The 10,453-nt window shown below is 47.2% G+C and overlaps 1 protein-coding gene across 3 annotated transcripts in view; it reads left to right on the top strand.

Moving 5' to 3' along the window:
• Positions 1-3,082: 3,082 nt before the first annotated feature.
• Nab1 (NGFI-A binding protein 1) overlaps positions 3,083-10,453 on the top strand; it is a 42,563-nt gene continuing 35,192 nt past the window's right edge. For 2 of the 3 annotated variants that reach the window (XM_057758736.1, XM_057758733.1), the window contains exon 1: positions 3,083-3,342. The gene's annotated coding sequence lies outside the window, so the exon portion shown is untranslated. Of the gene's footprint in view, positions 3,343-3,626; positions 3,705-10,453 lie in introns of those variants that run through there. The other variant, XM_057758735.1, reaches the window with a different exon arrangement.

Raw genomic sequence — 10,453 nt, 5'->3', positions numbered from 1 at the left:
CTAGGCATCTTTCCAAACTGCTAAGGCTGAGCTCAGAACTTGGTGTATTTAACAACCTTGGCAATTTTTTTAAAATTATGCCTGAAAACGTAATATAAATTATTCCAACAGTCAGGCATTATTTCAGAACTTATTATATTGCAATTTATTGTAAACATATTCTCAACCTCAATGTTTTATTGCATGAGTTACGCATGCGCTCAGAAGTAGATAATACACATTTTAGATTCTTCTACTAGGAAATGAAATTCATGCTAAGACCATCTACAAAGTACACAAGAAATCATTTGCTAGTAAGTTCCTATTTTCTATTTCATTCAGTTTACTCAACAAATATTGACTGGTATGAGTCAGCCATTGTTTAGTGAGCGCGTGCGCATGCGCGCACCCCCACCCCCAGTTATAAACAAAAGACCAAGAGACAGAAACATCTGCCGATTAGAGATGACATCCCATTAACCTTTAGGCTCTTTCTGGGATATGAGACAGGATCCCCCCATTTTAAAGACCTTTGGTGGTATCTCACAGTGGCTTGTATTTAAAGTTGTGCCTCCGAGGATGCTGTTATTGTTAGCCCCCGCATCTGTGAGTCTATAGGAAATAAAAGGCTACAAAGAAACAGAGCGAGGTCCGCAGCTTGCTGGCTTTCCTTTGATCTCCTTATTTTTTTGCGGTTTTATAGAAAAGTCCTGGGAGTAGAACCGTGATTTAAACTGGTTATTCGCGTGCCAAGAACTCAAACCTTAAACTTGGTTCTTAATTAGCACTTAACAAGATGTCCTGGAGAACATGAGTAACTTCAGCATACAGGTATTTATGGGAAAATCAAAACAGATGAAACAAAGCCGCCACTGCAGGGAATAAATATCTTTATTTTTTAACAAAGATATCCAAATGGTCTCAAGAACCGTTTGTGTTGCCATGTTCTCTTAGAACTGCCTGGGACTGCCTCCAAGAAATTCTAAAACTGTCTAATGTCTCCCAGAGGACCTTCAGAGAACAACCCAGCTCCCTAATTGCTACCTCACAGAGTAGATTCCTTCTATCATTAACCAACCACTAGGGCACCAGGGGGGTGGGGTTTAGGGATGGGAGGGCTAGGCCCGACAGGAAATCAGGGTTGGCTCCTCCAGGTCGTGTCTCACATACAGGTGAGTACCTCAGCTCTTTCCCAGAAGTCTTGTCGACGCCAGTGTCGTCATACCGAACCGGATGCCTAAAAGCTTCAGATTTTCTCTTTTATTTTCTTTCCTCCCACCACCTCGCCCAGCACCATAGGGCATTTAAGCGAAGCAAAGTGGGCCCAGAATGCCATTCTTAATGTGGGAAGAACACACTATCTAATGTGCCCAGAAAACAAACAAGGAAGGACTTGAGTGTTTAGCTGGAGAAATAGCCTCGCTGCCAGTCAGACTCTCCGGCCCCACTTCTTCATCAACATCACCTTCAGCACGACAGACACCCGCTCTGGGAGAGCCTCGCAGGGAAGGTCATGGTGGTGGTGGTGGGGGGGGGGGGTGGAATCGGCCCATGACTCACTAACTATATCCTATTAAGCGCTCTCCTTACCGCCCCCCTCCCCCGTCACCTCCACCCCAGTTTTTCAGAACCAACAATGTTTGCAAACCATCAGGGTTCCAGCGAAGAATTAGAAGAATTTTGTGGATTTCATTGCCCAACCATCCTTTAACCTCTACCTTTCCACGCCAGCCAAGAAACTGCCTCGGTAGCCTTGACTGTACTGCAACCACCCAAATTAGCTTCCTCTTCGGAGAGCCGGGCCCCAGCTGCATAAACCCTGACATTTAGAGCGGTGGGGAGAAACTCCCAGCAGTGATTTCTTCTGAAGAATTTGAGGAACTAAGCATATTTATTTAAAATACCAATTATTCCAGATAGACCTTGTCACTAACAGGAAAGATATTTCAGTTTAAATATATATATATATATATTTGTGCATTTAACTATGTATTTATCTAAGTACATATTTATTTCATTGACGTCACTCATTTGTAGATCATGTTTTTACAAAAGGAAAGAAAAGATTTGTTTAATAAGGTCTTTTTCTTTCAATATTAGCATCCCATCCATTGTTGCAACATAAAGATGTGGTAGAAGAATTTCTCTTCTCAAAGAATGCCTTGTATCCCCTTCAACCAAGTAGGCACACTCTGGGAGGCCAGCCAGGAAGTGGGAACAGCCTCCTATATAAAACTGAGGTTTTATGTGTATATTAAAACAGGATTCTACCTGTATTGCAGAAGGGCACACCATTAAAGCTTGGATACATTTTTTTTTTTTGCAAAGGAAGGCAAAAACAGATTTATTTATTTTTTTTCTAATTTCTGGCAACAGTTTCAATTTTGAAGGTGCTTTAATGCTTTCTTTGGCTAGAAAAGTTTATGCAAACCAAGCTCAAAATTTCTACAGCGTGCCTCAAGAACTCTATTTTGACACACTGCAAGACAGTACCGGCTGTGTCATTTGCCTACAGGAAGCCAACAAGAGACCAGCCACAGGGTTTTCAGATGGTGAAAAGGGCGGCATTAAGTTACCAGGCCAGAGGGTTCCCTTTCCTCCCTTCTCAGCCCAGGCCTGGGCAAGGGTGGGGACAGGGTGGGGTGGGCGAGGCGGGAGTCCCGCCGCACCTGTGGGCGTGCTCGGTGCGCGGCCAACTCGCCCAGCACGGGTGGGGCGGCCCGGGCGCGCTCGGTTCCCAGTCCGCCGCTGTACCCCCCGGCGCACACACACACACACACACCCGGGCTGGCGGGGCGCGGGGCTCGGCCGGCCACGCTGTCTGCTCCACCGCGGCCGCTGCATCCTCTCGGGCCCGCGTCCCCCACGCGCGCCCACCCGCGCGCTCCCAGCTGCCGTGGGAATGGGCCACCCCCGGGACCGCGCCGAGCCCCAGCCCCGCCGGCCCCCACCCCCGCCCCGCGGCCGCCCACGCCGGGATCTGCGTCACTCGGCCGCGCGTGGGCGGGAGCCGGAGCGGCGAATGGAGCAAGAGCGGAATCTCCCGATGTGACAGCGCGCCGGGCGGGAGGGGGGGCGGGGGCGGCGGAGGTGGCGGGGGAGGGCGAGGCGGAGGGAGGGGCGGCGGGAGAGGCCGAGGGAGGGCGCCCGGGGCCGCCGCCGCCTCCCGCCTCCGCCTGAGCCTCCGCCCGCGCGAGCGCGCGCGCGCGGCCGACCGAGCGCCGTCGGGGCGGGCGGGGGACGGAGCGCGCGCCCACCGCGTCCCTGCCCCCCTCGATGGGCGCGGGGGCGTCCCGGCCGCTGCAGCCGCCGCAGGAGCCGGGCTGAGCCGTCGTCGCGGAGCGCGCTGCAGCCGCGGGCCGCGTAGGTACCGGGAGGGCCTGGGGCAGGAGCGGGGGGCGCGGGCGTGGGGCTCGGCGGGGACGGCCGCGGGCGGGGGTCGGTGTCGGGGGGCGCGGTGGTGGGGGGCGCGCGCCCGCCGCCCGCGTGGGGAGCCCGCGCCGCCGCGATCGGCGACTTCCTAAAAGTGCCGCTCCGTCTCCGTTTTCTTCCTGTTATCCGCCCCTTCCTACTGTAGTTCGGTTTTCAAAGCGGAAGGAGAGTTTTGCTTGGAAGTGGCTCGCAGAAACTTGGCACCCAGGTGCAGGGAAGCGAGAGTCGCCGAGCCTCTGAGGCTGAGTGGGGAGTGTGCAGACACGTGTAGGACATAGAAGCTTTGGATGCAGGTGTGTGGCCTTCTGGGGACAGACACCGAAGTCGGTCCAACCGGAGATGTGCAAAGAGGCTCCCGGGGGGTAGAGCTGCACTGTGCGTTCGTAGGTTGCGCAGACCAAGTTTTGCGGCGGGGGACCAGGAGGAACCATGCCCTGGCTCAGGGAGGCTTGGGAATTTTTGGCGTGTCTTGTTAATTTACAGTTTGATCCGAAAGAGCTGGTTTGGAGTAACTTGTCGCTACTGATTGGTTTGCCAGTGACGTGCCTGCCAACTTTACGGAGTGCAAAGATCAGATCTTTGAGGGAGATTTCTGGGATCTCGTTTAAAAATATTTTGGCAGTTTTAATAGGTAATATTAGACTGCAGAGGAGCCGGATTTAAAATAAATTAGTCACATCCGAAATGCCTCGCTGTTTTGTACACGCAGCGAATTACCCTTTTAAAATATTCACTTTTTGAAATTTCTTCCTTTGTATAATATATGTTATGATATTTATAGTTCTTGTTCCGGTTTTAGGAACAGATATTGGAGAGAGGATGTATAGGATGTTTTGGGTGGAGGCTATCTTCCTGAGTGTGAAAGAGCTGCCTCATGCCCTGCCTGTGTGCCAGGACAAGTGACTTTGATTGACGGTTTCTTCCTCTACCTTGCATCTTTTTGAGACTTTCAGTTCTGTTCTCTCATTGAGCGTAAGCCATAAAGATGCTGTTGAGCATTTGTAGATGGGCATCAGGGTCGGCTTTCTTCATCCCTATTGTTTCCAGTTTCGATATTGGAACGTTACATCTTGAAAGAAAATAACCTCAAGGAACGTTAGGGAGATTTTTGGTTGTGTGCTTTTACATTTTTGACCTGAACATTTTTGCTTAACCTGCCAATTCCACTACTGAGCACACTTTTTATCTCCTGACGCTGAGCCTCCAGCTGTGTGGGACTGTACCAGTAACAACTGTAAAGAAAAACTCCCGGGCATTGAACGTTTTATTTCATTCTGTCCCTTGAATGTGAGTGTATTTCAGATGGCAATACAGGAAATTTTAGTGAGCTATTACGTCTAATAAATTACATCAAGTAAGTAAACGAGTGTAATTGCATAATCTTAGCTAAACTACAAGTTTTCCCTTTGGGTTGCTGGTTAGTGGCAACCACTGCCCTATGGAAAGCCTAGCCTTGTTTCCTCTTTGTTATTTAGACCATCAGCTAAAGCACTTCATATTTTCTTTTGCTTCAACTGAAGGACAAAACGATTTATTAAAATTTGTATTGTAGATGCTTTGAAAGAAGAAATTCTAAAGAGAAGCAGAGATTGTTTCACGAACAAATTTTAGAGTCCAAAATGGTTGGATGGAAACAAGTGTGTTAGAATTTTGTGTTTGGCGACTTAGAATCTGCCCTAGAGTTAGGCCCTAACTTTCATTGTAATAAACCTGGTTTTGCTCCCCCCCCTTTTTTTTAAAGAAAAGCTCTGTATTTGACGTCATGTGAAGCTGTGTTCTAGATACCACAGGGCCACCATCTATTGGCTACTTCCCTGGAAGTGACCATTTTAAGATCATGCTCATGTTCAGCTCCTTTGTGTGTGCCTATTTCATTGTGGATTTTATCAACCATATTACAGAATAAAAGACAGTCCCTTGAGTATAACGTAAGCTCACCGGTTGCTTTGCTTGGGTCTCTCCTGTTTCACGTGCTACTTTTGATCCCTTGAGAGGTAGAAAGGAGTCTAGTGTGATTATTATAGTAAGTGCAAATTTCCTCTCTGGTCTGACATGTTCAATAACTCCTACAGTGGTAGAATATACTCTCTTGTCTTGGTAATGGAACAAGAGGGAAATTTCAGAAGTTGATGCTGGGGAAAAAGCACTAATGTTCATCTTGAGAATTCTCACAGCTAAAACGTATCATTAAGTTTTCAAATAATATGTCATTTTTCAACGCACTGTATTTAGGGGCTGTGTATTAATTTACATGGTATGTTAGTACTTCTCACAGAGGAACGTCTGAAGACCATCGGGTTTTTATGTGTTTACGTTTTGCTTGCGGTCTGCCCAGATTGTCTTAGTGGCTGTCGTGTGCCTTTCCTATTGCCTGAAGAATTCCCAGCCATCATATGAGATATTTGTGTTTGTCTGTTGATATTAATGTGTAGTTGTTGAGTAGCCACGTGACTCTGATTTATCTTTTTCTAATTTTCATCCTTGTGTTTTAACTTACCCTTCGATGGCTCGGGCTGAATTAAAAGGAATCTCTCGAAAACCTGCTCGCGGTTTTATTCAGATATGAGGGAAGAATCTATAGGGACAGACACTTTAATGTTCCCAAGTTAGCATGAATTCATAGCTTTGTGAGCAATAAGACCTGAAATTGACTTCAGAGCTACCGTTGTGGGCCTCAGAGTGTAGCTCATGGCAGGAGCGTGTGCATGGACGCTTCTGGCTGGCTGTCCAACCTCCAGCATCAGCAAAGCCCAGACAAGGCGAACACCCATCACCCCATGCTTCCTGGGAAGCACACGGGGACCTGATAAGTCTCCAGGAGAACTCTGCAGCCTTAGCCCACGAAAGGCAAGCAAACCACAGCTAACCACAGACAAGTTCTGGATTCCAGTACTGAAAATGAGAAAATGCCATCTCCTACCGGCTTCTCCTTTCCCAGGCCGAACTTTGGAGTCTCATCTTTGATTGTAGTTGCTGTTCCCTTCTCCCAGGCCTCTCTGCTTCCAAGCTACACTTTGAAACTTGCTGGGGCTTCAGAGGCTTTAAGGCCCGTGGGCCCTTCCTTTCTAAAATTTCACTAGTGAGGACAGAAGACCTCACTTAGGTGTTAAGAGATAAACAGTCTAGTGGGGTTAGTTCTTCTCTCTGTCAGTGACGCATGAGGTCTTCACTAAGGTGTTACATGATGTTTCCCAAGAGGTGGTTATTAACTCTGAAACCTTGAAGTGAAAATTCACGCTATATTGCATAAATAAGTCGGACCTACCAAGGCTTTGCTCTTGGTCCTGAGTCTCCTGGACCGCCACAGACTTCCAGAAAGCATATAGAGTGCTAAATGTGTATGTGCCAATCATTCTTACAGCACTGAGGGAAAATACTTAAGAATAGACATGAATCTGTTCAAGGCTAGCAATGATTTATGAGGCACTCGCTATTTATTTGAAACACGCCATATTGGATTTTTAAGAACACAGGCAACATGACCCAGAATCTCTCATGATTGAACTAAATTCTTTAAAAAAAATTATTAGATTTTTTTTTTAAAAAAATACCAATCCAAATTTCTATTTCCTCCCCTCCTCCCATCCCCTCCATATCCTCCCACCCCACCCCCATCTAATTCTAAGAGAGGGTAAGGCACATTGCTTTGTGGAAGGTTCAAGGCCCTCCCTACTATATTTAGGCTGAGCAAGGTATCCCTCCAAAGAGAATAGGATCTCAAAAAGCCAGTACATGCAGTAGAGATAAATCCCAGTGCCTTTGCCAGTGTCCCCTCAGACTGTCCCAGCCATGCAACTGTCAGTCACATTCAGAGGGACTAGTTTGGTCCTATGCTTGTTGAACTAAATTTTTAAAAACCGATCGATGACTTAGGGGGTGGCTTCATACACAGTGCGCGTTACAGTTCTGAGCATGTGCAGTTCCTCGGTGGCATTCATCCCTTGATCTCTTGGGTGAAGAGCCGGTCAGAGTCTGCAGCGTAGCCCCCCGTGAAAGCGAAATGTTGAGGATGAGTGAGTGAGGATGGCGGAGCAGGATGTAGAAGAACATGCTGCTGCTGGATTGGCCGTTTCCTGGGGCAGGCAGTAGTTGACTGAGGGTAGCCCTTGAAATACGAAAGAAGCTCAAACATTGGGCTTCACGCTACAGAAGTCTGGAAATAGTATTCCACATGGAACACTTTGCTGAGAATAAAGGCAGAGATGAACGAGACCCAGTTCCTACCCTCAGGGTGCCCGTAACCAGGTAGTACCTTGTTTTTAGAGCACCAAGTCCTTTGTTCCCGGCTCCTTTTGTGTAGTACTTATGGTGTACGATACTTTGTATCACATTTATCGCACTCAGACATGTGCTTCCGCTTAAGGCTTAACTGGTCCTTCATGAAGGAGCCATTCCTTGGTGTCCTGAGAACTGGTTCAGAGCGCCCATGTGGGAATAAGTAAAAAAAATAAAAAAAATAACTGGGGAGGATGTTGAACAGAAACAAAGGAAGACGTTACTGTGGGCAGCCTGAAACTCTGGAGAAAACGACAGCCAGGCTGTGTGTGAAAAGTTCTGTGGGAAAGGATAAAGAAAATGGAGGGCTGCCCAGCACAGGGCCACAGGAGACGGAAGGCAGGTTTAGGTGGGGTGCCCACATGAGTAGTTTAGATTGCTTGTCTTAGTGGGGAAACCTGGACTTGCGGTGAAGGGGCTGGGCAGCGGGCAAGAAGCAGTAAAAACCAGAATTGGTGCTTGGGGAAAAGAAAGGCTGGGGCTGATGGTATGGTCTAAGCTCACGCAGATCTGAAAAGAGAAATGGAGAAGACAAGGACGAAACATTTGTATTCATCTGAGATACAGGGAAGTTAGTGCATTGACAAAGACTGACGGGGTTGCAAAGAACTCATCTGGGAATCCGGGAGGCTGGAAGAAGATGAGGCCACACCCATTTGGGAGCACACTAGGCAAGGTTTGGCAGTCCTTGGGTGATGCCAAACTCCAATCCAGAGGCAACAATTCAGGTTCATCATCCTCAAGTATTTCCGACATGAGAATCGCTTTTGAATATAAAACCTGCACCCACTCAGGGTGAGTTTTAGTATTGTTCATTGACAATGTGCTGACCGTTCGTTCTCAAAGTTAAGACATTAAATCGGTCTGTATCTTACGAAATCAGGAAAGTGTTCTTTTATTTTCATTTATAACAAAAAAGCTTCATTTTTACTTTGAGATCTCTTTGTAGGGACTCCATATTCTACCCACGAATTACCCTCACCAAGCCACGGGTTATGAAAATACGGGTAATGACCCCGTGCGGGATCGTGTACTTCAGTGTGTGGGATGGTGAAGGTTTTGGCAGTAGTAAAGGTTTCTGAACTCAACAAGAATCCGATAAATAAAGATTTAGAATTGAAGGTGTTTCTGGCGGGGTGACCTGTATTGCCTCCTCCTTCTCTACAGAGGCCTTGGTTCCAAACACACAACACACACACACACACGTCACTCTGTCTAGCTTTCACTCCACGCACGGAGCACCCGCGAATGCACCTGGAAACCGCTTGACTCACACTCGAGACTATTATAGGTTATGAACTACATTGTTTTGACTGTACATAAAATGTTTTCTGCTTTTATGGAAATAGCTCGATGGAAGAAAACAAAGACTCTATTTTTCTGCCACCATTCTGTAGTGGGTTAGTATCTAATTAGAGCGTCTGTGGATTGATTATGTTTGGATGTTTGAGTTTAGAAGTCGCTGTTTTGAGTTGCTGACAAGTTTTACAAACACAAAACTTTATTAAATAAAATTTGGCTTAAGATTGGGGTAGAATTTCTCACAATGTCTGAAGTGGCCCTGAATGCTGCCATTTCCTTTTACATATTTATGCGAAAGCCTCATACACAGCATGGACGATTATGAAATAAAAATATTGATCAGCTTAGAAAAATAGTGCAGATGCTGTGTGTCCTGCCGCTTCGCACGCTCAGACAAAGCTTCACTCTTCATGTAAAGACAAGCACAGTCCCCTCCTTAGCATGTAAGTTTGCTTTCATCTTAAATAAATGTAAAACTGCATGTTTACTAAAGAACTGTTTAAAGGCTTGCTTATGATTTTATTATCAGAAAGTGCTCAGTTTGTATACTCTTTTATATCTGTACACTGGTGTCTCTTTCACTATTCTGCGTGAAGGCGTTGCAAATAGAAGAGGCTGAAGAAATTCTGGTCAAACCACGGGCACAGATTTGGTGACTGCCCGCAATAACAGTTGACCGTCCGGTGTCGGACAGATAGATCAGCAAGGCACGCCACGGCAGCCTGGAAAAGAGGTGCAGTTCAGAGCTCTCAGAGACGGTTGTGGTGCCCCACACCTGATGACATCTCAGCACTAACTAGGGAGGCTGAGGCAGGGGACCACCTGAGACTAGTCTAGCCATCATAGTAAATTCCACTGCATGCCAACATCTTCAAAGAGTGTTTGAACTTAGGATATAGTAAGAGAAGACGGGAGAGGAAATCCGCACGCTGTCACCAGAGTCAAATGAAAACATCTCAGGGCATGGCAAGCCACTGGGAGATGGCAGGAAGGCCCTGGTGAAAAGTCAGAAGTCCCCTGAGATTTTTGGGTAATCCAGTGGGTCCTGATGCCGTGGACTGGATGACCACAAAAGGCCTCTCTCTTACCCTGAGTTGTCAGCCCCAGGCCTGGAAGATCCTGTTCCCCTGGCAGACAGAATAAGAGGTGATCTGCGACCAGACGGCTGCTCATGTCTCTCAGCGCAGCCTGAGCCAGGCAGATGACCCGTGCTACTCAGGGATGGGGCATGGTGGAAAACGTTCTGTGAGGTTACCGTTCAGTGAGCAGTAAGTGGTCTAGAACTAATTCTGAATTATTTTTTCCTGTTTTTAAAATTCCTCTTTCTGATGCTGCGGTTCTTTTCACTGACTGGGGTGAAGGATCGCTGCTTTGCAGGGCAGTAGGGTCTGGGTTACCTCTGGGAGACAGCAGGAATGATGAGTCAATGCTTTCTTTAAGCCGCAGAGGCTCCATTGGCGCTCAT

This window comes from Chionomys nivalis, chromosome 26, assembly GCF_950005125.1.
Source record: "Chionomys nivalis chromosome 26, mChiNiv1.1, whole genome shotgun sequence".
In the NCBI taxonomy this organism is placed as follows: Eukaryota; Metazoa; Chordata; class Mammalia; order Rodentia; family Cricetidae; genus Chionomys; species Chionomys nivalis.
Note: the sequence above shows the minus strand (reverse complement) of the source record. Positions and strands in the feature narration are given on the sequence as shown.